The 27,864-nt window shown below is 38.9% G+C and overlaps 1 long non-coding RNA gene across 1 annotated transcript in view; it reads right to left on the bottom strand.

Moving 5' to 3' along the window:
• Positions 1-27,864, bottom strand: part of LOC129737064 (uncharacterized) — a 376,497-nt gene that overhangs the window by 49,135 nt on the left and 299,498 nt on the right. The window contains exons 8-13 of the long non-coding RNA XR_008734486.1: positions 27,635-27,773; positions 20,946-21,074; positions 18,025-18,183; positions 9,699-9,764; positions 3,728-3,763; positions 2,612-2,651 (exon numbers count right to left, since the gene is read on the bottom strand). This is a non-coding gene — a long non-coding RNA (uncharacterized LOC129737064). The remainder of the gene's footprint in view (positions 1-2,611; positions 2,652-3,727; positions 3,764-9,698; positions 9,765-18,024; positions 18,184-20,945; positions 21,075-27,634; positions 27,774-27,864) is intronic.

Here is a 27,864-nt window from a genome sequence, read left to right as displayed (position 1 = left end):
ATAGGGCCAGTAATTTTACCCTACACTTCTACCTCATCAGTGTTCACTCATGTGGATGAAATTATATTTCATGGTGTACAACAGGATATTTTGCGTGTAATGAATGATCAAAAACTGTTTTGCCCTATGCCAAAAATAAGTATAAAAGTATACCACTCTTCACATTCATTCCATTCAAAAAACAGAATAGCTAGGAAGGAGATAAGAGTGATAAATTATCAGGAGAAACAGAACAAGGACCAGAGATGAACCAAACATATTTTAAAGTACATAAATCATAAACTATTTACATACCATTAACTCAAATTCCACAAAATGCATACATAACTGACAGCAAAGTTAATTCAATGAATTTTACCAAGATCATAATGAAAACATTCTGATTTTTTCAATTAGCTGTCTAAATTGATTTGGCTGTATTTTTGTTAAAGTTTGTCAACCAGTCAGTGAAGGACAGGTTGTGTCACATTGCTAGTACTTCATATTCACAGTCTGCTGTGTCACAGGGACTGCCGATAACCAGGTGTTATCTTATCCTTTACATCAATGCATACACCCCAATAAGCAGATTGTCCTGAACAAACCACTGGGATAGCAGTGCTCTTAGGCCCAGGAAGCATTTAATGTAGAAAATTTATCATAGACAGGCATGAACTTAACCATAATTTAGGTGCCCTCTTAGTTTTGGGTTTTGATTTTTTTTATCTCGGAAGCAATGCGAAGAGTTTAGAAAACTCTATTGTTCCCTTGCTGTGTTAAGCACTATTCATTTCCAATCCAACTGTTCACACTTTGCCTAATTATGTGCAGTTTTCCACCATCATGATGGCCTGTCTTGCCTTTTACAGGTATTTAAGTTTTGACTTTTCATACATGCTTAGGAGTATTGTCACTATACTTGAGATCATAATTAGGCCCACACAGACATTTGCTTAAAAATGCACAGAGATGGGAAAGTAATAGTATCTCTTTTGTTTGGCCATTTTAATTAGATCCTTGGCAACACTACTACAAAGGGAAGCCTATCTTTTGTGTGCCGTGATTAGCATCTGACATAAACCACACACTTTCTAAAAACAATCTTCAAGGAAACATGCATGTAGGAATTGATTTAAGACTGAATTAATGCGTACAGAAACTCCTGCTGCATTACTCAGCTCTAAGCATGAACTGGTTCAAGGGAGAGAAACTACAACAATTATGCAGCTTTCACCACCCAACAGAAGCATGCTTGCAAGATAATAAGCAACAACATGAGATAGATAAGCTTCCTTTATTTGTAGACAGGGAATTGGAAGGCAAGTTAAATTCTTTTTCCCTATCAAATATTACACAAATGGCCTCTAGAGGGATCCAGGTTATTGCTTTTCTTCTGAAATCTCTTAAACTTTTTTTTCCCTGCTATTACTTTTTAACAAGAGAATCATTCATCTAGAAATAATGATGCAAACATTTTACATTAATGGGTGGTAGAACTACAGAGTTCATGACCAGTAGAAAGCTTTTTGAAAATCCCGGAATTACAAAATCTGGAGGGCAAGGTTCACATTCAGTAGAAGTCCAATCTCAAACAAGTCAGCTCTCGGCTCATATCAGACTGAATAAAACAAGACAAACCCGTGCCTACACATTTAGCTGCGTGTCTGAAACAGCTGAACTGGTGAGTCTGCACAATTACGTTAGGAATGTGGTAAGAATTAGGCTCATGTTTCTGGGGAATGAGTCAGTATTTTCCATTTCAGCTCCTAGAATACTCATGAAAAAGTATATTGCTTCTAAATTATTGTCTCTGGCTTGGGTTTTGTTTGCCTGAATTATTTCACCTAGCTTGAATTTTTACAGCTATGTTTTTAATACAGCAGGCATATACTTAGGAGTTCCAAGTTAAACAAAGAGCAAGAATTTCATTCTACACTGTCTATATTCTATACATTCTATATTCTAGTTTGACCAAACAATGGACGTGACATGATTCAAAATACAATCTAGTAAGCTTTTTACTGAACGCACACTTCACATGCAATCAAACATAAATGAAGCAGATGTAATGACTCTAGGCATGCAGAAATGCCTGTGTGTGCATGTGCGATGGGAAATCCTAGACATGCTCCTACTCTGCTTGCAGCTACATTTTCAAGTTCATATTCTGAAAAAAGGGAATTTCAGGGGCCCTTGGGTGCCCATTAAAATATCATATGAAGATACTCAGCTAATGTCCTATTCTTGTATTTGGTAGAAGTGTGGTTTGGCTTGTGCGAACCAAGGTAGAGAGAGAAAGGGACAACTAAAAGGCCTCCTTGGTCCACACCCTGTGATAGGAGAAGCAGTTCACAATCCTGCCATTGGAGATGGCTTGCTGAAACTGGGCCCTATAAGCAGACTGCATTACAGTCTGCAAAATACAACACAGTACAAAGCCAGTCCAAACCCAGTTTGGTCCACTGAATTTAAACTTTCATCGAGTTGTATTCCTTCTGTTAGTGTACTGATAGATGACCTGGTAGCATATCAAGACAGAACAACAGCTCTGTGGCACAGGCATTTGGCTAGGGTATAGGAAGTGTCATTCATACAACACTGAAGACAGCACCAGATACACAAAGTTACTTACTGTTTCTGACGTGCCTTGTTCCAGCCAAATCATCTTCTCACTGACAATGTTGTGAAGATGATTAATTAGTATCTGCAAGGGCTTAGCTAAGCAACTAGATCACAAACTTAGGTAGAAAACCTCAACAAATTAAAACACACTTTAGATAAAAAGACAGACGTGATCCTCCTCCAGTGAAACCAATAGGAACTTTTGACTCAAACTCAAAAGAATGTTGTGCAGTTAAAATCTCCTGCTGATGATTTTTTGGGGGTTTAAATTTCAGTTTGCAAAGAAAAGAAAAAAAAAAGCATTTAATTAAAAATGCTAGCATAAACCAGGCAAAGTTGCCTTATGCTTTAATGTGTGCGTTGTATAATATCAGAAAAGCTGCAGAATTAAACATTTAAGCTCCTTCCTGAGGGCAAAATAATAAAACAAACAACCATAAATCGGAGTCTGAACAAACATTTCTCATTCTATCAAGCATGCTGCTAGCTAAATTTCTTGGTTACACCTTCTATCATTTAATAATCTATGACATGAAATACCTCCTGAACCAACTAGTTTCAAAATTATTATTATAATGTTCCAATGAAAAAATAATATAAAGTGTTTTTCCATTCAAGGGTTAAGTAAAAGGACACCTTCCTAAAACAAGAATGTTTTCTTTGTTGTCTATCTTTATTACCACATGAAATTTTCTCTCCATGTAGTTTTTTGATATTATCTATAAAAGCAAACATAATTTGTTTTCCTCTAGTTGGAATTCACAGAAACAGTTAAAAGGTTAGTTATTTGTTGTGTATTTGGGTGGGTTTTTTACCCTCTGGAACTTGAATCCACATTTGTACTATGGAGCTATTGCTATATTTACAATTATATGGTGTTCTCCAATGATTCTGATACGCAAGTCCTACCTATTCCCATTCCACTGGAGTTTCTCTCATGACCTCGGTAGGAAAAGAATCACTCAAGCCAGTTACATTTTAATAGCTTCAGTGGGCTATATCTCAGACCCTACATATGGTCAAAGATGCTGGATTTCTGTCATTACGGACTATCACAAATCAACCTGGCTGTAGGAAAGAGACAGTATCAGGTTACTCTTGTTTAGGAAAAAAACCAAACACAAACCTTAAAGGTAGAGACCATTGCTATGTATTCTTCAACCTGCAAAACATAAAAAAACCAGAAAATTAATGTGCTGTTATTGAAACAAAATTCAAATAAGCATGACATTAAACAGTGAATAGAAAAAACAGATCAAGGAGTTTGTGGTGAAACAGATAAACCATTCCTCTCCAACTTCATAGCAGACCTAAGACAATTTTTAGTAACACATCTACTAATAACCATGTATTTTTACTAATGAAACTGTAAGCACTTTGAAGGGCAAAAGCTGTTGATAGTATTTGCCTTAAATTTTTGAAATGAACTATTGGCTCATTCATTTTGGGTTCACTATTTGATATGCACTGTTACACAGGTTAAAAAAACAAAATCCAACTCCACAGTATTACATGAGAAGAGAAAAATATTTTTTACAGTGTTCCCTCACTTAGCAGTAGTACTTTGAGTAACTAAAGAGTGTATGCTCTTAAAGACATGAGAAGATATTTCTACATTCTCTTTACACATTAATAATGTTAGTAGCTCTGGTTGCTGGATAAAGTGTCTAGGAAGTAGGTGCTCATTTTCTGCAATATTTCAGCCTATCTACTTTGTCTATACTCTCCTACCTTTTCACCATCCATTTTGTCTCCTTACCTGCTCTTTGTCACAGACTTTGCATCTTCAGATGAACCATAAGTAAAGAAGAAGGGAGTAAAATAGCTTCAGTTTTAAAAGGCAATCAAGCCTGAACATAGAGCCCTTCAGCAGAAGCCTAAGTTGGTTCATGATGGATGTAAATAAAATGCACAGAAGATGACCTTTCCCATTTCCAGGAACCCTTTTCCTCAGACCTTTAACATGGTTCTGTCAAGGAGTATAAAAATACCCAGCAGAGAACAAATTACCTTTCTATTTTTAAAAAATTGGGGGTTTTTTTCCATTATTTTGGGCTCACGTGACATTGTGACTAATGGATTTCCTTTGTCACTTCTTACCCTCAGAATGGATGAAGTCAGAATGTGTCAGGTGGTGTAGATGAGCAAATTGCTTCTTTTAATTTGGTGTCAAGCCTTAACAGATCTATAGTACTTCTTTCCATATCTACACATATTTCAAGGAATTGGGTTAAAGTTTGAGAAGTAGGGATCAGCTTCTGACATTTAGTTTGAGCACAGCAGAAATACAAAAAAAATTTCATTAAGAAGTTGGAACATGAAAAAATGCTTAGAGAAAGCTTCAGGTGGAGGTTGCCAGTGCTTAACTTTTTACAACCAGTACCTAACATTTCATTAATCAGCTGCATAGCTGACCATGAGGATAACTATTTTCTGCACAATGGGAACTAGCACACACAACCAACAATGTTTATGGTCAACTTTAAGTTTGTTGTCAACCAGCTCAGCCCAAATAAATCTGTATTACATGTTGCAGTCCACATCAGAATGCTCTGTAGTCTTCTTATTTCAGCTTTAATTGATTGGAAAGCTTTATATCATATGGTTAGTGCCTAGCACTAACAAGGAAGTTTCTTGGTATCTTAATAACCCAGGCAGGGGCACAGCAACTGTGATAACGTTGGGAAAAATCTGGTGTCTCATCTCATATGTAAGCTCTGTCACCACGCTCTGACTCACAACTACCAGTCCCATGACTGCCTCTGTTCCATAGCAAGACTCAGTAAGAATGGTTCGTTTTCTCCAAGTTCACTCACTTTCTTTGTAGCTCTCTCACAAACACCTACAGTTTCAGGAAATTCAGCTGAAGCCTTGATTCTTGAGGTCTCCAGGTTGCTAGCTCACTGGATATAGCATGGAATCACTTTTTCTTTATTGGGAAAAAAAATAGAACGTTTATATATTTATCTTTATTTTAAATGTTGAATTTTATTTTTTCTTTTCAGTGAAACAAGAAATTCAGATTCTGACTCCTCCCTGCTCAGCTGGATATTCTCTTCTCATAGTCACCTTTGGTTTACCTCAACCCTTTCCCAAGAAATATACAAAAGCCTGAAAAAAAAACAACCCAAAGTTTTGTTGTACTCGGGTATCGGGGTTAGACAAGTACAACTAAAATAATATAAATTACTCTCTCTCAATTGCACTAAATTTTAAGTAGGCTGCCCTATGCGGGAATCTGTTCTGATCTGACTTTTTCTAGTTAAGTCACTTCAGTTTTATGTTGTCGGACGTATAAAAATATTTAGGTCCCCAGCCTTCTGCTAAGGCTTATGTGCCATCTTGACAACAAAATTCCTACTCAGTGCAACTGTTGAACTAAGCGAAGAGGAAACATGTGCAACATGAAGTGATGTAAAACCTCCTTCACTGTGCAATAAGTTGTTTTGCTCAAGGAGAGACTAGCATTTCTCAGGTTGAAATAGTACCTCTCTTATACGTATGTGATTTACCACCATACTGTTCTTTTCTTTTTTCATGATCCTGGATGATTTCTTGCACAAGTCCTTGGCTATTAATGTATTGAAAACTTGACTGCACTACAACTTCCATTTCATCTCTTGACATTTTGTTTTATTAGGCTTGTGAATCACAGGAAAACAAGGGATAGTACCTAGCAGACAAAATTCCCATTTTTACTAAGCACAAGTAGTAAGCTTTTTCTCCTAAGGAGTGTTCGTGGAATTTTGCTGGAAGCCAAGGAAGCCCCAGGAAAATGTCCTTATTAAATAAGAGTTGCAATCAGAATAGCAGCCTTGACACTTTACAGTGAATTTCATCCAAGGCCAGCTGTGATTCTGGAAGAACTGCATGGGAAGAGAATTTGTAGAATTTACCTGACTCTGTCATTCATATCTGATCCAAATAACAATGTGACTGGTTGTTTTTCCATTGAATAGAGGTAAAAGTGCCTTTGCCTCCCCTAAAACACAGCATACCTTTGAGTGAGTACACTAAATTTCCCTCTTCCACCTGGCTGTTTTCATGAAATTTGTAGTAATGACTTCCACAAATATCTGTGAGACTTCAGTTTAAACTAGTCAATCAGTTCAAAAGCAGGGGGAAATACACCAACACTCACACGCTGAGGGACAGACGGAGGGACAAGGAGCAAGACAGAAATCTCATTAGCATTCACACTGCTCAACAGCAGTTTGTCTCAGAACAAAAACCAGCCAAATTTCTTTGCTTAACTTTCAAGATCCTGATTCAGATAAGCTATTTTCTACAGCTACTAAATGACTGCAAAAGTATTTTTACTGTCTTGCCAGCAAGACATTTCTATTTCCTGTAATCAAGATGGACTGTAAAAAAAATAGACTTACATCAAGTAACAGAGATCACGAAGCAGTTTATTTCTAATAATTAAGTTATAAAAAGTACATAAAAAAACCTTCAAGCCAGTCAAAATGCTTTCTTTCCCAATAGAAAAAAAAATGCTTAGAAATACCATGAGCAAAGTAGAATTGTGGATATTGAATTCAAAATAATGAAACTTCATCCTTTTCTCCACTAGGAAAACTGGCTAATTTCAAATGATGTTTTCTAAAGGGTCACTCCATGCCTGACTGCCATGCCTTTGGATAATAACACGAGAATGAGTAAATTAATGTTGTTATATTAAGCAAAAGTAAAGCAATGTATCTACTCATGGTATAACTTCCCACACAGGTTTTTGACACATTCCGTAGAGTGATCGAGTGCATTGATTTCTGTCTGTAATGCATGATATACATATAATACAATATACTCTGCCAATTCAGCTAGAGGTGTTTTCCCGATTAAAAAAGCTCACTTGATTCTTACCTCATTCATAGAAGGAGTAAGGAGGCATGTAGTGTGCACTGTTGCATTTGCCCTGCAACAATGGCAGTTTGACCCATAATATTACAATGAAAAAGGCTGCTGTAAAATTTTACATGCTTAAAGCTAGACCTGCAGCTATACTACTTTATCATTAATATTATTGCTCACAAGATAGAATTAAAAAAATATTATTCTCAGCAGAAACATTTGCATGGGTATATTTTCAGCTCCTGAACAGATGAATACATCAGCAGAGATTACTGCTGAGGTCATTTCACTGATACCAATCAAATCTTGTTAGATGGCAAAGCATCATCACAATATGAAGTACCAATGTACCCAAAGGGATTTGTTTTGATAGGTACATGGATATTTAATAACAAAAGACATGATGCTGCAGCTACTGTAAATGCACCAGAGAAAAAACACTCAAGATTTTGCTCCTGAATAGTGGACAAGAATCCTCTGAATACCGTGGTTTCTAAATCTTTCATTAAGCATTTAACTGACTCTGTTATAGTTTCTATTTTTTCTAACTCAGTGCTTTTAATTTGAAGAGGATATCTGAATTCCTTTTTTAGGTGATCTGACTTGCCCGCAGGAGTTGTTTGTGTTTTTATTATCTTCTAAAATTATACTGAATAAAATGTGTCCAAGCTGAGTTTGAACTACTGTTTTGAAATGAAACATAACTACTTGAACAAACTGCGAACAGGACTTAAAAATTATCCATTTGCTTCTGCCCTAATAGTACTGTTCACTTTGGCACACATGAAAATAGACAGAACATTCTTAATTAGCTCATCTGAAAGAAGTGCCTCCTAAGCGTATCTTCCCAAGCTCTGTTTATAATTATGAAGTTGTCATCCTAAGGGGAAAAAAGTAACTGTTTTCATGCTTCTGCCACATAGTCTTAAGATAACGAGTTTGCACTTGGATTTATTAATTAACATGTTTTATATTCTTTGTATAAGAAGCTTGCCCAAGAGTCTGTTAGTCAGAATCCAATATATGAAGATTTAATGCCATTAATTGCCTAAAAAAGACTGGTGATTATTTGGCTGAGTAACATATGTCCATATCTTGATGAATTTTGAATGCTGCTGCAATACTCACTGAAAATGGACCATTTAAAGCAAACATACTGATTACTTATATATTGAACACAAGAGTGAAGAAAATAATTCTAAATTCATTTTAGTATTAAGGTAAATCACTACCCAAGTTTTATTGCATGACTCTTGAGAACAGCTATTTCCAAATTAAAGACAGAATGAAAACTTTGCTTTTCAAGAAAAATAAGTTTTAAAATTAAGGTGTTGAAGATACAGAAAAAGAGATAGCATAGATAAGACATTCATACCTCTTCAATAAATAAAATACCTTTCAAAATGTGCCTGGTTGTAGAAACAAAACGTCAGTTATACTAGTCAAAAGACCTAAAAATTTTCTAGATCTCAATACACCTTGGATCAATCTTATGGTCACAGCAGAAGCAATAGAATTACATATACAAGTTTATGTATCAGCTTATATAGTCACTGGATTGCTCAGCTGCAAATGGTATGTAGAGCTGGTAAGCCACAGAAAAGCTATGCTGCTACACTGGAAGCAGACACAGTTTCCAGCACTATAACATAGTGAATTACGAGAAGCCAGACTAACGTGTCTCCTTTATAAATAAGAATTTTGGCAGGGTCTAAACAATCTCTTCATTAAAATAAGTGAGAAAAGTCTTAATTGAATTGAGAACTTAGTGGATTTAAGAGATGGGTTGAAGTAGATAATCGAATCCAAAAGGAACAAGTTGGGTATTACCTCTTTTTGAGATGTCCGGTTTGAGTTGTTTACATTATTAATGCATTTAAGAGAATTGAAAAAGAAAAAACAATGTTCACAGAATGACTGAAATAATGATACATTTCTCAGCCATTTCAAATGTTAAAAATAAAGCTCAATACAAATACATCAGAAGGGAGAAAGAGAAACTAAACATGATAAATATGCTTTTGCCAGTCTGCTTTGTTTCTCTGTGATGTGATGATTTCTCATAGAAATAATATGCCTGAAAAACCATATCTGTGTAGCTTTACAACTAATAAGTTTGATTGTTGTAGCATTACAGCTGAAGGCTGATCAATATCAAATTACCTTGAACAAAGTCAAGTCTACAGCACAGTTGGACCATTGCACTGTGTTCAAGGTAAATACACAATTTGCAAATCAATTACCTTTTTCATTTGCTACCTCATCATCGAACTTGTACTTGATTCTGAGATGTGGCTTCAAATTCTGACCTGTTATTTTGGAAAAAGGAAATATAAATCACAGACTTTCTTCACCATTGTAACATGAATGTCACACATATGAAGTAGTGTTCCTTTCAATGAATAATATTGATCCTTGTCTGAGACATTTCTAAGAGTAGCTCACCAGGTCACGTTCAGGCACTGAAGGCCTCTGGAGCCTGCAGTATTCCATGTGGCAATTGCATATTGGTCCAGCTGAAGGCAAATGCATGCACACCAAGTTTTTCTACTACTAATTCATCTTCTTGAGCACTGTTCCAGACTATCAAACAAAGGTAAGACCATGCAGCACCATTAAGTCCTTTCTGCTGGGATGAGGTGGAGCTCCCCCAGCCTAGGCTAACATGTGGTTTCTCTAGTAAGACTGGAGTTGACGTTGTGTATATTCCTAGGATAAGTTTAGCAATAAACACGGTTCTAAAAATATTTTCAAACCCATTTTAATGCAAACTCTCTATTTCCATTTTTGGTTGTATCACAAAAGTTATTGCAAACACATTTCTGGCATCGGTAGTTGACATGCAGTCTCTACTTGGCAAACGTCAGTCCAAGTATTGCCTATATCAGGGCTTCAATCGATGCTGTTAAGCCAGCTGGATAAGCTGGCTTGCTTTCTTGACTATACATTTAGTCCTTTATAATGAATTTTAACTTTAAGTGATCCAAAATCACAGGACACTGAATACGGACTTCCCACACCATTGCACACACACCTCTGGGAGGTTGGTTTGGGCAGTCACTGCTGTCAGCCCCCATAATGATGATATTTATGAATGTTCCAGATCTAAACACAGCCTTAAAAAACCCTGTTCATTGCTTTGTTAAAGTACAGTTTGGGCATTCTGTATTTCACAGGATTAAGCCTATCATAGATATCTTTAAAAAACCAGATTTGGGTTCAACTGTATTGTTAAGACAGACCTAGCAAGCTTTTTCTGATAGAAAAATCAACCTGGACCATACATCCAGTCGCTTTTTGTGTATTTACTTCATGAGGAACCAACACTGCCATGCCCGAATTTCACATATTTATAGCGAAACAGACTTCCTGGTAGCATCCTAGGTGATACGATCATGTCTTGAATATAAAACCTAAACTTCTAGTTATTTAAAACAAGAGCTCTTCCACAACCTGAGATTATATCTGGAATGAAAGTTGATTTATAATCAGTTATGATTTACTGATTCATAATCATTTCCCACACTATTTAAATCCCCACTATACCCAGAAAATTACACCACATTCAGAATTATTACAAATATATTATTTGGTTTCTTATTCTTCCTCCTTCTCCCCCCCACCCCCACCCCTGAAAACTCTGGGTATAATTTTTTTACTAAAGGTAATTCAGACCCTTCTTTGCTTACTAAAACTATCATTTGGAAAGTATAGCATTCAGCGAATACAATTTGGTGGTGGTGGTGGGGGGAGCATTTCTCTTGGTGCTTCTGGTATGACTTCATTATAATTGCGTAGATCTCCATTTCTAATTAGTTCACTTGTTAACATTTTACATGAATTCCTTTGATTGTGTTGTTCATTAACAAAACAGTCAATAGTCTTACCTGACAGCTTCTTGTTGAAAAGCATCTTCACCAAACAGTATTCTTGCATAGATCAAAGTATATTTCAAAGTTTTTTCTAAATGTTTCTAGCAGTTTTACAATTTTTCTTATGCTTGCACTGGTAAGAATGTAGGCTGTCAAAGCTTTGAAAGCCTAGCACAACTTTGTTACAGACTTCAGCCTTCTTAAACGCCTATTGTTTTTGCAGGAAAAATTTGGAAGTATTCCGGTTGTTGGTTGAAATTAATCCCATCAAACTTAATCTACTAAATTGTGAAGGCTAAGTCTTACTCTCAATTATCTGAAGTCATTCTTTTTATGACAGACATGTGGATTAAACTATCCTCTGGAAGTGCCTGTGTCTCTCCATTTTGTGAGACTAGAAAAGTCAACAGAGAGTAGTACCTTCAGAAGGTGATTCTTCTCATTTTAAGATTTAGATATCTGTCTTTAGCTGAGATGAGACAAAACACTTCACCTTTCCAGAATAGCTACTCCCAAGCTGGGGCTTCAGGTATCAGACTTTTTTTGTCAAAGATTCAGCTTGCCAAGAGTTCCTGATACAGGTGAGAAATTCAGAGGTGCTCTGGAGAAATGGGTTGTCCTCTCTGGATCCACATCATGTGAAATACTGCAGACCTCCAAAAGTTACCCATTGCCCATCAAAGCCTGCACAGTGTCCACTGTCCTTGCTAGCTACAGAACATACAGCTCATTTGATCATATGATACCACCTCTTCCCAATGCTCACACTTAAGAAATGAGGATGGCATCATCCAAACCTTTTTAATCTCATTTCTGTGTATCTTTTCTCATAGTTTTATACCACTTTTACTGCTCTGCACTTTCTTAATATGAAGATTTAATAAAGGCTCTAGGGGAGGCTTGCCACTACAGATATTTCTTATCAGTGTATTTCATTCCACAGACAAACCAAATAAATAAATAAATTAAATGAGGGTCTGGAGTTGGCAATGTCATATCTGAAACCTGCTGTTATGATTAGGTGTCTTTCTTCCTCGAGCCACCTGGAGTTTGTTATACACAGGTCAAGCTGTAAATCAGAAGATATTGGATGACTCCAAAGCTATAGAGAACATAAAATTATGTGGCTTCAGCTTAAAGAATCATAGGCAGAGAGAAATTAGGGATGGAAGGTTTATTAAACTGTCTAGTTTAATCTCTGCCAGCATGGGATTATTCCCTGGAATGTATTTTACAGCACATTATCAAAAATTGTTTCCATATGTGATTCTGCTCTGGAAAGAGCCTATAAAAGTGGTCTGGTACAGTGCCATTCTGATTGAATCCATGATTTCTCTCTCTGCTGCGCAAAGTTTGAAGAATATTTTTTCCTATCAGTTGAAGACATCTGCTCTTTCACTCATACACACTATCACTTATAATAAATGTTCTTTGTGGCACCCTCACCTTTATTTGCATTGTGTAACTCCACATTATGTCTCATCTCACTCCTATGGCCTTAGGCATACTGTGATGCAGTGAAGAGGATGGAGGTAACAGTGGCGGCAAATGCTTTGTCAGAGATAAAGTGATACAGATTCTTTGTATCACATACATGTGCACCGAGACTTACAACGTTAATACTGTATCTTCCTTCTGCAGCTGCTCCTCCCCTGTTTCTGAGACCACGGATTCTGAATCCTGACTTAATGAATCCTTCATTATTTCAGCTTCCTTCTGATATAACTACTGAAATTATTTAAATATTACTACCACTCTCCCCAAGATACCTGCCTTTTAGCTTTAGGGGAAGGAATGGGTCAGATAACTGAACCCTGAAGCTGCTGAGGTTATTATTCTGTCTCATAGTAAGCCGGTTTGCTATTAGTTTAGTGCCCCTTCATCTTGTCTTTGACACTACATGCGACCTTTATGTTTTTCTCTTTGATTTTATTCATAGTTTTTTTCTTTTTCCATTTCACAGTTTTAAATTCAGAGTTCCTTGAAGAACTGGAACATAATTTTGATTTTCTTTACTAGAGTGACCAAACAAGCTGCACTGTTTTACTGGATAAGATTTATCTTTGTGAGTTCTATAGAGTTCATCCCAGGCTTTATCTAAGTAGTACTCCTTGCTTTATCATCAGAGTGTCCATGCTTTAAGGTCAGATGCAGGCTGGGCATGGGGCAACAACACGTCAGCTGACTGCAAGGAGGAGGTGCATGCCCATTGGAACGCTGACTGGAACGGCTCATCTGGGATCTTCTCAAAATTCTCAGCCAATCAGACATTCATATTTTTAATTGCCCCCCTTATTCATCAGATTCCCGTTCCTTGAAAGTTTTGCAGCTCCTAATTTTTATGCTGATTCTACACCAGGCCAATTCTAACACCATCAAGCTGCTTTTTAATTACTTGCAGCCACAGGGTAGCATTACATTCTCACCACTGCCAGGGGATGTCAGCAGCTCTGTCTCCATGACTTTAACACAAATCATGCTTTCTTTCCTCAATCTTCTCCACTTACCTGTCAACATCAGCTTTTCTGAGGCTCTTCACAATGTCCTTATGCTGCTTCCACACTGCAGCAGTCAGGAAAGCGCAAAACATAACACAGGCATCTTCTGGAAACCTGACATGCCCTCTCAGCTTGAAGCCTCCTTGCAGCCAGCCTGTTCAGGCACTCTGCTGCAGTAATATGCTACCAAATGTATGCATGGGGAGATCCACGCGCCCTGAGAGGTGGACTTACGCATGCCTATGTTTATGCTTCCTGGCTCTCTACTGTATGACAAGTCAGGCTTAAAAAAGCAGTGTAGCTTTAATGGTCATTCTACATTCCCTGTCACCAAAGCAGAGTTCCACCTCTGGTTCACTGCCATCATCTTTTCTCACAATCACAACAGCGTCTGTGAGGATGGAGTACTTAAATAAATCCCACTTTGCACTTTCCCACTGTGTTTTCTAGGCTGAAGCTCACCTTGCCTGCTATAGATTCCTCTATCTCATCCTTTATATCTTACAAGAGAAAAATTAACTTTGTCAGTACTTATTGACACTGCAGGCTGTACTGCAGCCTGAGGCTTCTAGGTGCATTTCAGAGAGAGAGGGCAGTGTTGACTGCAGCAGTTAAAACATTAAGCAAGACACCCTGCGAACTTCAGCTGTATTTTTCGCTCTGTCACAGTTTTTCTAGAGGACTGTGGTCAACTCCTGAGGCCTCTTTCTGCTTTGGTCTCACCATTTTTCATAAGAAAACAGAATCATAGAATCATTTAGGTTGGAAAAGACCAAGATCATCAAGTCCAACCATTAACCCAGCACTGCCAAGTCCACCACAAAACCATGTCCCCAAGTGCCACATCTACAGGTCTTTTAAATACCGCCAGGGACTGTGACTCAACCACTTCCCTGGGCAGCCTGTTCCGATGCTTCAACACCCTTCCAGTGATTAAATGTTTCCTAATATCCAACCTAAACCTCCCCTGGCACAACTCGAGGCCATTTCCTCTTGCCCTGTCACTTGTTACTTGGGAGAAGAGACCGACCCCCGCCTCGCTACACCTGTCAGGAAGTTGTAAGGAGCAATAAGGTCCCCCCTGAGCCCCCTCCTCTCCACACTAACCCCCCCAGTTCCCTCAGCCGCTCCCCATCAGACTTGTGCTCCAGCCCCTTCCCCAGCCCCGCTGCCCGTCTCTGGACATGCTCCAGCCCCTCTACGTCCCTCCTGCAGCGAGGGGCCCAGAACTGAACCCAGCATTCGAGGTGCGGCCTCACCAGTGCCCAGTGCAGGGGGACAGTCACTGCCCTGGTCCCGCTGGCCACACTGTTTTGGATACAAGCCAGGATGCTGTTGGCCTTCTTGGCCACCTGGGCACACTGCTGGCTCATGCCCAGCCAGCTGTCACCCAGCACCCCGGGCCCTTTCCCACCAGGCACTTCCCAGCCGCTCTGCCCCAGCCTGTAGCGCTGTGTGGGGCTGGTGTGACCCCAGCGCAGGACCCGGCACTGAGCCTTGTTGGACCTCATACAGTTGGCCTCAGCCCATGGATCCAGCCTGCCCAGATCCCTCTGCAGAGCCTGCCTGCCCCCAAGCAGATCTACACTCCTGCTCAACTTGGTGTTGTCGGCAAACTTGTTGAGGGTGCACTTGATCCTCTAGTCCAGGTTGTTGGTAAAGATATGAAAAAGAACTGGCCCCAACACTGAGTCCGGGGGAACACCACTTGTGACCAGCCACCAGCTGGATGTGACTCCATTCACCACCACTCTTTGGCCTCAGCCACCCAGCCAGATTTTTACCCAGCAAAGGGTACACCCATCCAAGCCATAAGAAGCCCGTTTCTCCAGGAGAATGCTGTGGGAGATGGCATTAAAAGCTTTACTAAGGTCCAGGTAGGCAGCACAATACCCACAGCCTTTCCCTTATCCACTAGGTGGGTCATCTTGTAGGAGATTAGGTGCATCAAGCAGGACCTGCCTTTCATAAATTCCTGCTGGCTGGGGCCTGGTCCCCCAGTTGTCCTGCATGTGCCACATGATGGCACGCAAGATGATCTGCCCCATAACCTTCTCCAGCACCGAGGTCAGGCTGGCAGGTCTGTATTTTCTCAGATCCTCCTTCCTGCCCTTCTTGTACATTGGCATCACACTGGCTAACCTCCAGGAAACTGGGACCTCCCTGGTTAGCCAGGACTGTTGTTAAATGATGGAAAGTGGCTCAGTGAGGATTTCCACCAGCTTCCTTGGCACCCTTGGGTGGATTGCATTTGGCCCCATAGACTTGTGGGTGTCTAAGTGGTGTAGCAGGTTGCTGAATGTTTCCCCTTGGATTATGGGGGTTTCATTCTGCTCCCCATTCCTGTTTTCCAGCTCAGGGGTCTAGGTACCTGGAGAACAACTGGTCTTACTATTGAAGACTGAGACAACTAAGGCATTTAATACCTCAACCTTTTCCTCATTGCTTGTCACAATGCTTCCCCCTGCACTCAGTAAAGCATGGAGATTTTCCTTGGCCCTCCTTCAGTGGCTGATATATTTATAGAAACAGTTTTTATTGTTTTTTATGACAGTAGCTTAATTAAGGCTCTTCACCCTGCATAACCTCACAATATCCTCGTAGTCCTCCAGAGTTGCCTGCCCCTTCTTCCCAAGGTCATAAACCTTCCTTTTTTTTCCTGAGTTCCAGCCAGAACTCTCTGTCCAGCCAGGTTAATGGTTTTCCCCATCAGCTCGACTTTCAGCACATGGGGATGGCCTGCTCCTGCACCTTTAAGATTTCCTTCTCGAAAAATGTCCAGCCTTCCTCAAACCCCTTGGCACTTCAGGACTGCATCCCAAGGGGCTCTGTCTACCAGGCTCTTAAACGGGCCAGTCGGCCCCCTGGAAGTCCAAACTAAGGGTTCTGCTGACCCCCCTCATTACTCCTCCAAGAGTTCGAAACTCTACCATTTTGTGATTGCTATGCCTAAGGCGCCTCCCACCATCACATCACCCACAAGTCCTTCTCTAGTCACACACAGCAGGTCTGGTGGGGCATCTCCCCTGGCTGGCTCACTCACCAGCTGTGTCAGGAAGGTCTCTTCCACACACTCCAGGCAGCTCCCAGGCTGCTTCCTCTTGGCTGTATCGTATTTCCAGCAGACATCTGTTAAGTTGAAGTCCCCCATAAGAACAAGGGCTAGTGATTGTGAGACTTCTCCCAGATGCTTGTAGAATGCTTCATCTGCCTCTTCATCCTGGTTGGGTGGTCTCTAACAGACTCCCAGCAGGATATCTGCCTTGCTGGTCTTCCCCCTGATTCCTAACACTTAACCCTGTCATTACCATCATTAAGCTCCAGGCAGTCAAAACACTCTGTAACATACAAAGCTACCACACGCCTCTCCTTTCTTGCCCGTCCCTCCTGAAGAGTTTGTAGCTATCCAGCCAGTTGCGCAAGTCATCCCACCATGTTTGTGTGATGGCAACTGTGTCACAGTTTTCCTGCTGCACAGGGGCTTCCAGCTCCTCCAGTTTGTTGCCCATGCTGTATGCATTGGTGTAGCTGCACTTCAATTGGGCTATTAATCCTGCCACCTTTTTGGGGTAGAAGCTCTAATTCCTACGTGACCATTCTCAGGTGCTTCCATGGTTTCTAACACACCAATAACCCTTGTGTCTTTGCTGCCACGTGGATCTCCACCGAGAACGCAGGCTGAAGTACCTTGCTAACACACTGCCCCTCTAACACTGGTGTGCTGGCCCCTGGCTTATCTCTAGTGAGCCTGGTTTTATCCTTTTCCCCCTTCAAATCTAGTTTAAAGCTCTTTCAATGAGCCCTGCTAACTCCTGTGCAAATACCCTCTGCCTCCTTTGAGTCAGGTGGATCCTGTCAGTTGCCAGCAAGCCTGGTGTCACGTAAACTGACCCACGATCAAAAAACTCCCAGATTTTCTGCCAGTGACATCAGGATCAGAGCCATGTATTGATCTTCTGGCTCTTCCTTTTTCTTCCCTCATCATTCCCTGCAACTGGAAGGATACATGAGAACACTGCTTTTACTCCTGATCCCTGACAAAATGTCCTTCCTTTATAAAATGCTTTCAGGCCTACTGAAGAAAAATATCGTGCAAGAGAAAAGCTATTATTGTTTGGCTGATGTGGCCCTTGCTATTTTCTCATCAAAGTCATAAGAATGAAGTGTTATATAGCTACAGTGCCTGTAAGCTCACCTACCTGATAGAGGAGGTTCCTCCTGAGCATGGGAGTGAAGGGCTCAGAGCTCCCCCAGAGCCTCTGACATCTGCACCAGAACTGCAGTGGGTCTGCCAGTAATGCGACTTCTTCACCTTTCAGGTTTCCAAAAACTTTGTAGTCCAAGTATTTATCTTTATGCTGGAGGGCAAAAAAGAAGAGAAAACAAAAGTTGGATAATTTTCATGTTATATCATCTGTGATTTCTGTTTCTGATCTGGTTACAATAGTAAACTCCTGTTGTGCCACCCAAAAAGACTGGAAAATGTCCATTCTAATTGTTTTCCCTAGGCTATGTGGAGTGAATGTTCAGCTCCCTGAGGATGAAGTGTACCGATGTAAATTTACTGTGATAGAGCCACACTGCTGCTGATTGTTGCAGAACTACCACTGAGTAGTAAATGCTTCACTGCTCTGTTACCCGGGGGGCTGAGCATTAACTACACTATTGAACAGCAAATGCTTATCATCCCTTATAATTCAGACTATATAAATCACTGAAGAGAGACAATGTGCCTGCAGGGAACTCACATGGTCTATAAAAATGTGAAAATCTGAACTATATTTAGCTGACAGAGCTATACTTAAAAAAAGGAAAGTATTCAAAAGATAATCTTAGACATAAACTCATCTTCATTTCAATCTACTAAAGCTTTGGTGGAGTTTAATCTTTTCTGCAAACAATTTTTTTTTTTTTTTAAGTATTAAGAAATAAAAGCTATTACTCTGCATTCTTTCTCCTCCAACCATTCATGCAGCATATATAATGACCTCTTTTAAGCTCATCCTTAAAGCAAAGCAAAACAGCAGTATTTTTTCTTCACTGAGCAAAAGCATCTCTGCTTAAAAAAAATTCCCACCTAATAGAAAGTTTAAAATATCCTGGTTGCAAAACATGTATCCACTGAAGGTAGAAGACAGAGTTCCCTTTTGTTTAAAGACATAGTTCTTCAAATATAGGGCTTACGTAAGGTTCATTGCACTGAGAGAAGGAAGGCCAGTTAAAACATTCCTCCAAGGAACTGTACTGCAACTGAGGACATAAACTTTCATTCCTGGATAAGCAAACACTTAATCTGAAGTGGACACAAGTAGTTCCACTACTGTCAATGAATTACTTATGTCTGTGAAGTTCAATATACATGAACATTTGAAGCATCAGAGGACTTTATAACAAGCTGGTGCTGCGTATTCCTTAATGTATACATAAAATCTGTTTCTTCTTTTGGCCTCAACCACACAGTAACCTCTGGGTGAGCCTCACCAGTCCTCTGTAATTATCATGGAGCGATTATGCAATTTACTGCAGAGCTGAGGCCTTCAATACTATTCTGCATTAGAAAACAAAACCATCCCCAAATGTCTATCAGTAGAGAAATAAAACATGGTAACCTTAAATACACAAATGCAATTACACAAAAAGACAAAGAACAAAACCAGATGAGAAAAGCCTCAGGGGAAAACTGGTGTGGGACTTTCTGAGCTCTCCATGTAGCGTTCAGAGAGCTGATGAAAGAGATGTTTGAAAGCAGAGTTGGAAAATTATCAGAAGCAATCAATGTTTCAAAAGGGTCAGAATAAAAATCAAATAAGAATACTAAAGCTTATTTTATTAACCCATGGATACCTTAGCAGTTTCCCACTAACTTGTAACTTTTATGAAGATGTTTTCTAATGAAACAAAGAATATTTTTATTTTTTAATTTTATAAAAGATGATGTCATCAATGATTTATGTTTGGTGTGTTGTCGTCCCCGTGTCCCCCCCCCCCAGAGAAAGTATCTCTAAATTATTAGCACGGGTCTCCTACCTTGTGAGCCTGAACTAACCAACAATAATGAGGGATTTTAAACACAAATATAATTAAGCAATACAAATATGTTTGAAACACTAAAGGAAAACTATGAAGTATAGTTTAAAAACTGGTTCAGATGAAGTTAGACAATCAGAAAAGGGTTCTCCTGACACAAAAAGCTACGTACATATAAGATTACTTTGTAAGAATGTAGCAAATAATGCCAACATCTTTAGATGCACTGTGAGGCCACCTCATTAAGAAGAATGGAGATAAAAGTCTTTATATATTCATAATGTGGCTTGAAGGTGTTGCTTTGCACTGTCTTCAGATGAAAAGCAGATAATTAACTCTAAATAAAATTGAGGAAGCTCAGAGAACACCAATAAAATCTTCAAAGGTCTGGTCTTCAAAGGCAACCATTTCATACAGCCAGTGGCTTTATATCCTGTGGGCTATTATATGTTCATCAGGATGTCAATAGTGAGAAGAGAGCAGAATATACCAAGAAATTGTAGCTAAAAAATGCTTAATTTGGGATGAATGGCAGAAAATTAATGCAGTAGAGCAGTAGTTTAATATGCTGGCAAAATGAACATTTACAAGTAATCCTCCAAGATGTACACCAGCTGCAGAATTCCAGATGAATTTAAGATGTTAGTCCCGCAGGACTACTCAAGTGAAAATGAGCTCATGCTTCAGTATTTTCAGATCAGAGCCATATGCTGTACACTAGCACATTCACAGTATTAGTACATTGCAGTAAATTTCTTAGAACATTATTGAATTTAATTTCAAATGCCCACAGTCAGCAAACTTCTGTCATTTCCCTTTGGAGATAACTCTGCAACCTGGATCAGCCCTACACAATTTTATTCTGATACTAATCTGAAAGTATCTTGGTCATTTGCATAAACATTGGACACCCCTAACTTTAGGTGCCTGGAAAAAATCTGGTGACGAATAAGCTCATTGATTTAAAAAAATTTCTCCTGATGCTACTCATTAGTTGGTGCAAACTGCTGCAGTGCCACCAAGGGAAATGGAAGGGTGACATTTCACAGCAAGGAGAATCTGCTGCGTAGCCTATGGCATTAAGTGTGAGTACCGGCATAAGCGTGGCTCAGCTGTAAGCAGTTCGTTCCTCTTCTGGTATATCGTGAAGCCTTATGCATTATAATCAGAGCTTTTAGTTTGTATACTCCTAAACATTTTTAGCTTCCCGCTGAAAAAATATCTGTAAATGGAAAAAAAAATAAAATCAAATAGGTCTCTTAAAAATTAATCTCAATTGCATTATATTTGAGACCCACTATTACACTCCATGCTCATTATGTCTGACCTAAAAAGGATATTAAAAATCTCATTATTTTGTTGTTGGCTTTTCTACTTAATTATTACCACAACAGCCAGGTAATCATTATGCCAGCTACTCAAGACTGAGATGTAAATAGCTCATGTAGGAGTTAATAATCAGATAATAATAGAAAACACCGATTCTGTATAATTAAGTCAAATGACAAGATTTATACTGGAGCAATCCTATGTCCAGAATGAAACATATTATGATATTACTCTTTCCAAATAGTCCTACACTGTGCAAGCATACTATATCTGGAGGTTGCTTAAACTCTAAAATTTTTGGCATTCATGAAATTTTAATTACATGGAGACATTTTGTTTCAAATTTGCAGTGATCTATTTGCCATTAATGTTGGGTACCATTAATTAAATTTCCTTTTTCAATAACTCATACTTCGAAGAATCAGAGAATGAAGTTGGACGGGACCTACGGAGGTCTTCTTGTCCAACTACCCTGCTTAAGCAGGGCCACACTTATTGATTGTCTCCAGAAACTCCATCACCTCTGCATCATAATATTCCTGTAGGAGCATGGCGAATTACTAATATGACCAAAGGCAAAATTGTCATAGATTTTCTAAAAATTATCTATAACATAAAGACTTTCTTGTATTAACTTATAATTAGAAGGAAGTGTTGCCATTCTTAATATTTAATAGTTGTGTAAGCACCAGCAGTGCTAGATGTAAACCAAAATAAGGCATCACCAGATCACATGCAAATTTAAAACAGTAAAAAGGATAGTTTTCTCAGGCTATAACCATCCAAGGAACAGCTAACCATTTTCAGTCTAATACTAAAAGAACTTACATTGCTGCCTCTATTAATTCAAAACTTTCTTTTTCAACTATAGGAAAATAAATGGTAAAATGCAAGAAACATTTCCTAGCTATAAAGTTTCTTTTATCTGATGGATTACATGAAAGTAGTTCTGGAAGCTACTAACAGATTTGCATTTTTGCTGAGGGCCAGATGTGATTCCACATTTCTAAGTTTGACTTATAACTTACTTCTTGAGTAGTCCTACTGTCTGAAATGAATTTTGGGAAAGGGTTGGGTTTTTATTTGCATGACTTCTTAACATGGCAATAAATTTTAAAATATTTTTGAGATTTACTTTTCCTCGCACTTTGTCTTCCTTTGCTTTTTCTTTCTTTCTTTTCTTTCATGTGCATTTCCCTAAACCAATTTGCTCTTAGCATTTTGGTATGACTGTGCAGGCCTGAAGGTGTAGGGGCAGAAGTGTAGGGGTAGGAGAGACCACCTTCCTGAGGGGAGGATTACCTCTAGCTGTTACTTACTTAACCACTCTTCCAACTTTCCTATAAGGCTCTGCCTTAGGAACCTATTTAGCCAGGATAGGGTTGCAAAATGAGTAAGATGCAGAATTCAGGGAGGAAATTTCATGAAAATCCAAGGAAAGACAGTTTAAATTGCGCTTTAGGGCTTGCTATTCTCCCAGCATGCACAGTTCATTCTACCTGTATATTTGTTACAGCTGTGGTTGCCAGTGACATTAGGTTGGGACAATCTCCAGAAGCACATTTCAGGTGATAAGGTAGAATGCCTTGAGGAAAGAAAAGCAGAGATCAATGTTCACTGTAGGTGAGGGATGAAGACCCTCAGAGTGTCTAAGGGAATATAAGGGGTATGATATTTTTCCCTGGCGCTTGTTGCACTGCCAGGTTACCAAGTATTTATAAGTTGGATAGTCAGTATTGCTGGAGATATGTGGTTAAAAGAAGTTGCATCCAGATTCTAATGCATGCTTAAGTTATTAAAGTCAGCCTTCTACCTGGCACTGAGGTGAAAAATTCAGTTGTATAACACAGCACCTCAGCAATGAATGTCAGAAATTGTCCATGAGGACCTATGCTTCATGACCTAAGGTTTTTTAGCAGTTTTAAAAACTTATCTCCTTCTTATACTGTACATTTTTCACCGTTTCCCCTTACTTCACTAATGCCAGCTTGATTGAAAAGGGCAAGGGGAAAAGCAAGCATTCTGCAGGGTAAATGGGAAGAGAAACAGACAGTAGCTTTTCTTAAAATGTCACTGCTCATAAGGAGCTTGTGACAGCCCAGCATTATATAAGGCTGACTTTTAAAAAGGTGTTGTTAAATATACACAGGTTTCTCTGATATTTTTAGCTTGGTTTTTTAATCACCTCCACACTGCATTTTTAAACATATTTTGAACTGCTACTTGTTAAAATTCTTTGTCATGTTTTCTAGCCACTGGAGCAATGCTGTCCTGAATCAAGACAAAGTAGGAACTTTGTGGCTGTCAAATGAAGGTACTGGTATCTGACAGAACCAGTTATTGGTTTAGCAAAAAATGCCGTAGCTCTCTCTGCATGATCTGACTCGTTACAAGAACCCACTGTGATGGGATTTGGGGTGCATGGCTGTATATGTTGTTATAGTGCCTTTTAGTTTATTTGCATATATAGTTTGATTGGATTATCCCTTGGGTCAGCACTCTTAGGTTCTGACCCCAGTTGCAACTGTCCTTGAAGACATTACATTTGATGTGAATGTGGTCCCGGCTTTAAACCAACACTGGTTTATTCTAGATTTTTAATGTGAGAAACTGATACTCAATAAATTTAGGGACACATTAATTAGAACTAAAACATACATATGTATTGATACATAGCTTTTGATGATACATGGTACATAATAGCTTTTGTGGTATTCAGTCTAAAAATTGTAGAGAGGCTCTACATCATGGCTTTTCTGAGGTTGTCCCCTTTATACACATTTTGAACTAGTTAAGACTGTTTAGAAATTTTAAGACCACGAAGACTTAATGTAAACTCAATTATATAAAGTGTCATTAAAGCAATTTATGGCTCACTATAAAGTTTCAAAAGAAAATACTTTTCAAATTTGTTTCACCTATAATGTAACTAAAATGTAACTGATCCATGCAGAAAACAGTACATAATAATCTTAGGAATCTTCCTACTTTAAATGGATGGCAACTAAATAAATATTTAGCATAATCAGCCATTTAACACCTTCCTCTGGGCTGCATCTCTCTGGGGTCAACTCCTTGGCCTGTTCTGGGTCACTGTGATCTCCTACTAGCAGAGAAATATATAGGGAGAGTTAAGGCTAGGGTTTCTTAGTGCAACACCAAAAGGGTGAGAGGAAGGAGGAAGGATGGATTCTGGAATGGGAAAATCTGGGGGGTCCATCCTTGCCTACACTGCTGTGGTATTGAAGGTTTCCACCCTCCCTTTAAAAACTCAGCTAATTCTCATGTTTGGGTTAGGGCTTGTGTCTGTAAGTTAGAGGAGAAGACATCCAGCGAGGCTTATTCTTGGAATTGTTAGCCAGGGAAAGCTGAGGGTCAAACCTGCATTAAATTCATGTTCTTCTCTGCAACCGCAACAGAGGTAGGAGCCTGCAGCCTCCTGTCAGCCTGGTGCTCTGGCAGAGCTGGATAATGCATGAAAAGCCAATCCATATTTCTAGAGAGGAGAGCTCACAGCTGTGACAAAGTGGCAGCAGAGAGGAGTGTCTCTTCCCAAGCAACATTGCTATTCCCATGCCAAAAATATGTGATGATGCCTAAGGTTATGGTTACAAATGGTGGTGAGTAATTCAGGAAACACAGCAATGTTTCTGGACTGCCTGGCAATGGTGAGGCAGGGATTTTCAGCTACACTGTATGGCTACAGCACCTTATTTTGCTTTTTGGAAGAGTTTGGTGTTGTTGCTTCAGGCCCAGCATATGGCCAGCCTGGGCCTTGGGCACAGCTCAGGGCTGAGCAGCCCGGGATGAGGTGGCCATTTCTCTGGAATGGATTTAGGAGAGAAAATAAAGGAAATCTTGGGGGCTCAAGGTTTCACAGCACTGCCTCAAGTCTCTTTTTCTGGGTGTAGTGAGCTGAAATATTTATTAAGGTTTAGATTTGACATAGTTTGAGCTGAAATATTTATTAAGGTTTAGATTTGAGATAGTGTAAGGCTGGGAAGAGATGGCAACGTTACATCAGCAGCTTTCTCCTTGTGTCTTCAGGCTGGGAAATTAAAAGAATGAGACAATTCTAGCAGTAAGCACTGAAAATGCTCTTGGGCTTTTCATTCCTGTGCTTTGTTCATCATTACCTTCTCCAGCACTGGCAGAAGCCCTGTCCTAATTGTAAATCTAAATCAGCTGAATATCGATCCCCGGGAGGTCTGATTATATTTGTCTGAAATAATAGAGATGAGTAGCTGACTCTAAAGACAACTCTAAACTTCCTTATCTAACAATTTAGATCTCAGATTAATGAGCTCTTAAGTAATTGGGTCAGGCATAAATAGTGTTGTTTGCAGAGACAAGAATACATTAGTCTGTAAAGGTCATATGTTAGTATTACGGAGAAGTGTTACAATATTTATATCCCAGTTTTGAGGATCAATTGGTTGTAGTCAGATTGTACCTGTTCTTTTTAAAGATATTCAAACTAAAGACTGCTCAGGAGGTTTCTTCCATGTAGTCCACAACGCAGACCAAATACTTATGTTCAAGGCAGAAAAATTTTGTGTAAGTTGTCACACTACTGACAGTAGTTTCTTTAGAGGGAATTTGGATGAAGTGTATCTCCTGTGAAGAGCTGCAAACAACAGTATTGATTTCTGGATGTTTACTTCAGGAAGGAAGAAAAGACTCTTGGTGTTGGAGGTCCAAGGGATTATTACAGACAAGGGAAAAAAACCCCAGGATCTGTTTGTTCAGTAATGGTCTGATAAGGGATAAAATGTTCTCTACAGACCTGGGTGCACCTTAGAGATATGTAGGGACCTCTGCATTGTATCCCATTACATTACTGCTGCCTTTCGTTTCTCAGCCCTTACAGGAACTCTTTTTGTACCATGCTGAGGAATAAATTATTTCTTTTGGGACTTCTCTTCTGCCTTGTCTGACTGAACCTAGTGCCCCAACGGTCTTTGGGAAGGATAAAGTACAGTAAACCTAGAAGGATGTGATTTTACAACCTTCTTTGCCTGAGCTTGTCATGGGAATATAGGAAATGCCAGCACTGTGACACTGTGAATTGAAACTGCTTGCTCTGTTTGTACATGTTCTTCACTTTAGTCTCTTCCTGAGCTCCTCTGCCAGGCCATTAGAGAATGAGAATTGAAGTGGTTTTCTAGGCCATTAAATTAGAAATAAACTGCACAGTATACTGCTGTCTTCAGCAGATTGCTGGAGGACTTAAACATTGTTGCAGTCCTTATTTAATCTATGCAAACAAAAAAACCTTAGTGTAAAATGCAATTAAAATACAAGAACTTATCCCAAGAATCTTAATTTAAACCCAATCCTGCACTGTCCTAAACAGTCCAGAACAATTTACACCTTAAAGTTTCATATAAAAAGTTTCAGGTTTTGAGTTGGGATAACAAGGGATAACAAGGTACGGCAGGAAAACACCCAGAAATCCAATGAAAAAGAACTGAGATACTAAAACAGACCAGTCTTAAAAATGTCAGATGAAAGAACGGGTAGTTAAATCTAAGCAAATGCCTCATCGATAATTTAATTATTTCTAACTAATTTTCCCTATTTATAAACTGTACATGAATTGACTGGGAAATTCTTAAATGTAATCCTTATTTAGACTATATATGAATAGATTTCTGCAAAGTCCATACGCATTACAAACTGCAAGGAAATTTTAACCAGAAAGTTCTGGGTGAGGTGATTGGGTCAGTGGATGACTTCAGTAAGACTACTTAAATAATATAAAAAGAATAAATTTTAAATTAAAGAAATTTAAAATTTCCATTTCCATATCAAAATAGCTGCACATTCAATATTGTTTGGAATATTTCCAATAGAATCTAAACACCTCTTGAATTATTACAGAACAGAACGTTGATAACAAAAAAGGACTAGATAAATTAAAGCATTAAACTCATATTCAAAACCAGAAATTTCTGCCCAAATGATAATATAACTAAAATACAGAAAGTGTCTTTATTCAAGTAGTTTAACTTCTGGAAAATGTAGTTTTGGGTTGATCAAATCTTATGAGTTTTCAATAGACTTCTGTGACCAAGTCTACCAAAAAGCTGGGGAAATGGGTTATCTAAGCAATTAAATTTCTATCTAAAACCAATCAAAACAATAATGACAAAGAAATGAGTAAAGAAGATAAATCCAAAATAATGAAATGCCAAAATAACACAAAAACCCATTTCAACTAAGTGAACTCTGTTCAGCTTCACTTTGCAGACAGAATGAACATGTGCTCAGTTTGGGATAACAACTTATTTTTATGATTAGATGCTTCCAATTATTAGGAGAAGGAAATATTACAATTCTGCCATACATACAGCAACAAAATACGTATTTGTTGTTAGCTGCACATACTACTGTAACAAACCCAGGAAGGGTCAACATATTGTGAGTTAATGAGAGGATGACACCACTTACTTGCTTAAGCTAGACATCCCTGAAGGAGGATTGAACCAGGATAGAAGTTACTGTATTTTATTGTTTAATCTCAGATCTTCTCTCAAATCCTGTTTCATCTTGTCTTCTCTTTATCAGTTCTTCCAAAAAAAACCCCACCCTAAAAAATCCACAGACAAAGCACAAACAAAACTTTGTAAACTGCTTTCTGGCAAAAGTTAGGACATGACTGAGATTTCAATATAATTAAA

This window comes from Falco cherrug, chromosome 11 (genome assembly GCF_023634085.1).
Source record: "Falco cherrug isolate bFalChe1 chromosome 11, bFalChe1.pri, whole genome shotgun sequence".
Taxonomy (NCBI): Eukaryota; Metazoa; Chordata; class Aves; order Falconiformes; family Falconidae; genus Falco; species Falco cherrug.
The sequence above is the reverse complement of the archived record's forward strand: the minus strand, read 5'-3'. Positions and strand labels throughout refer to the sequence as shown.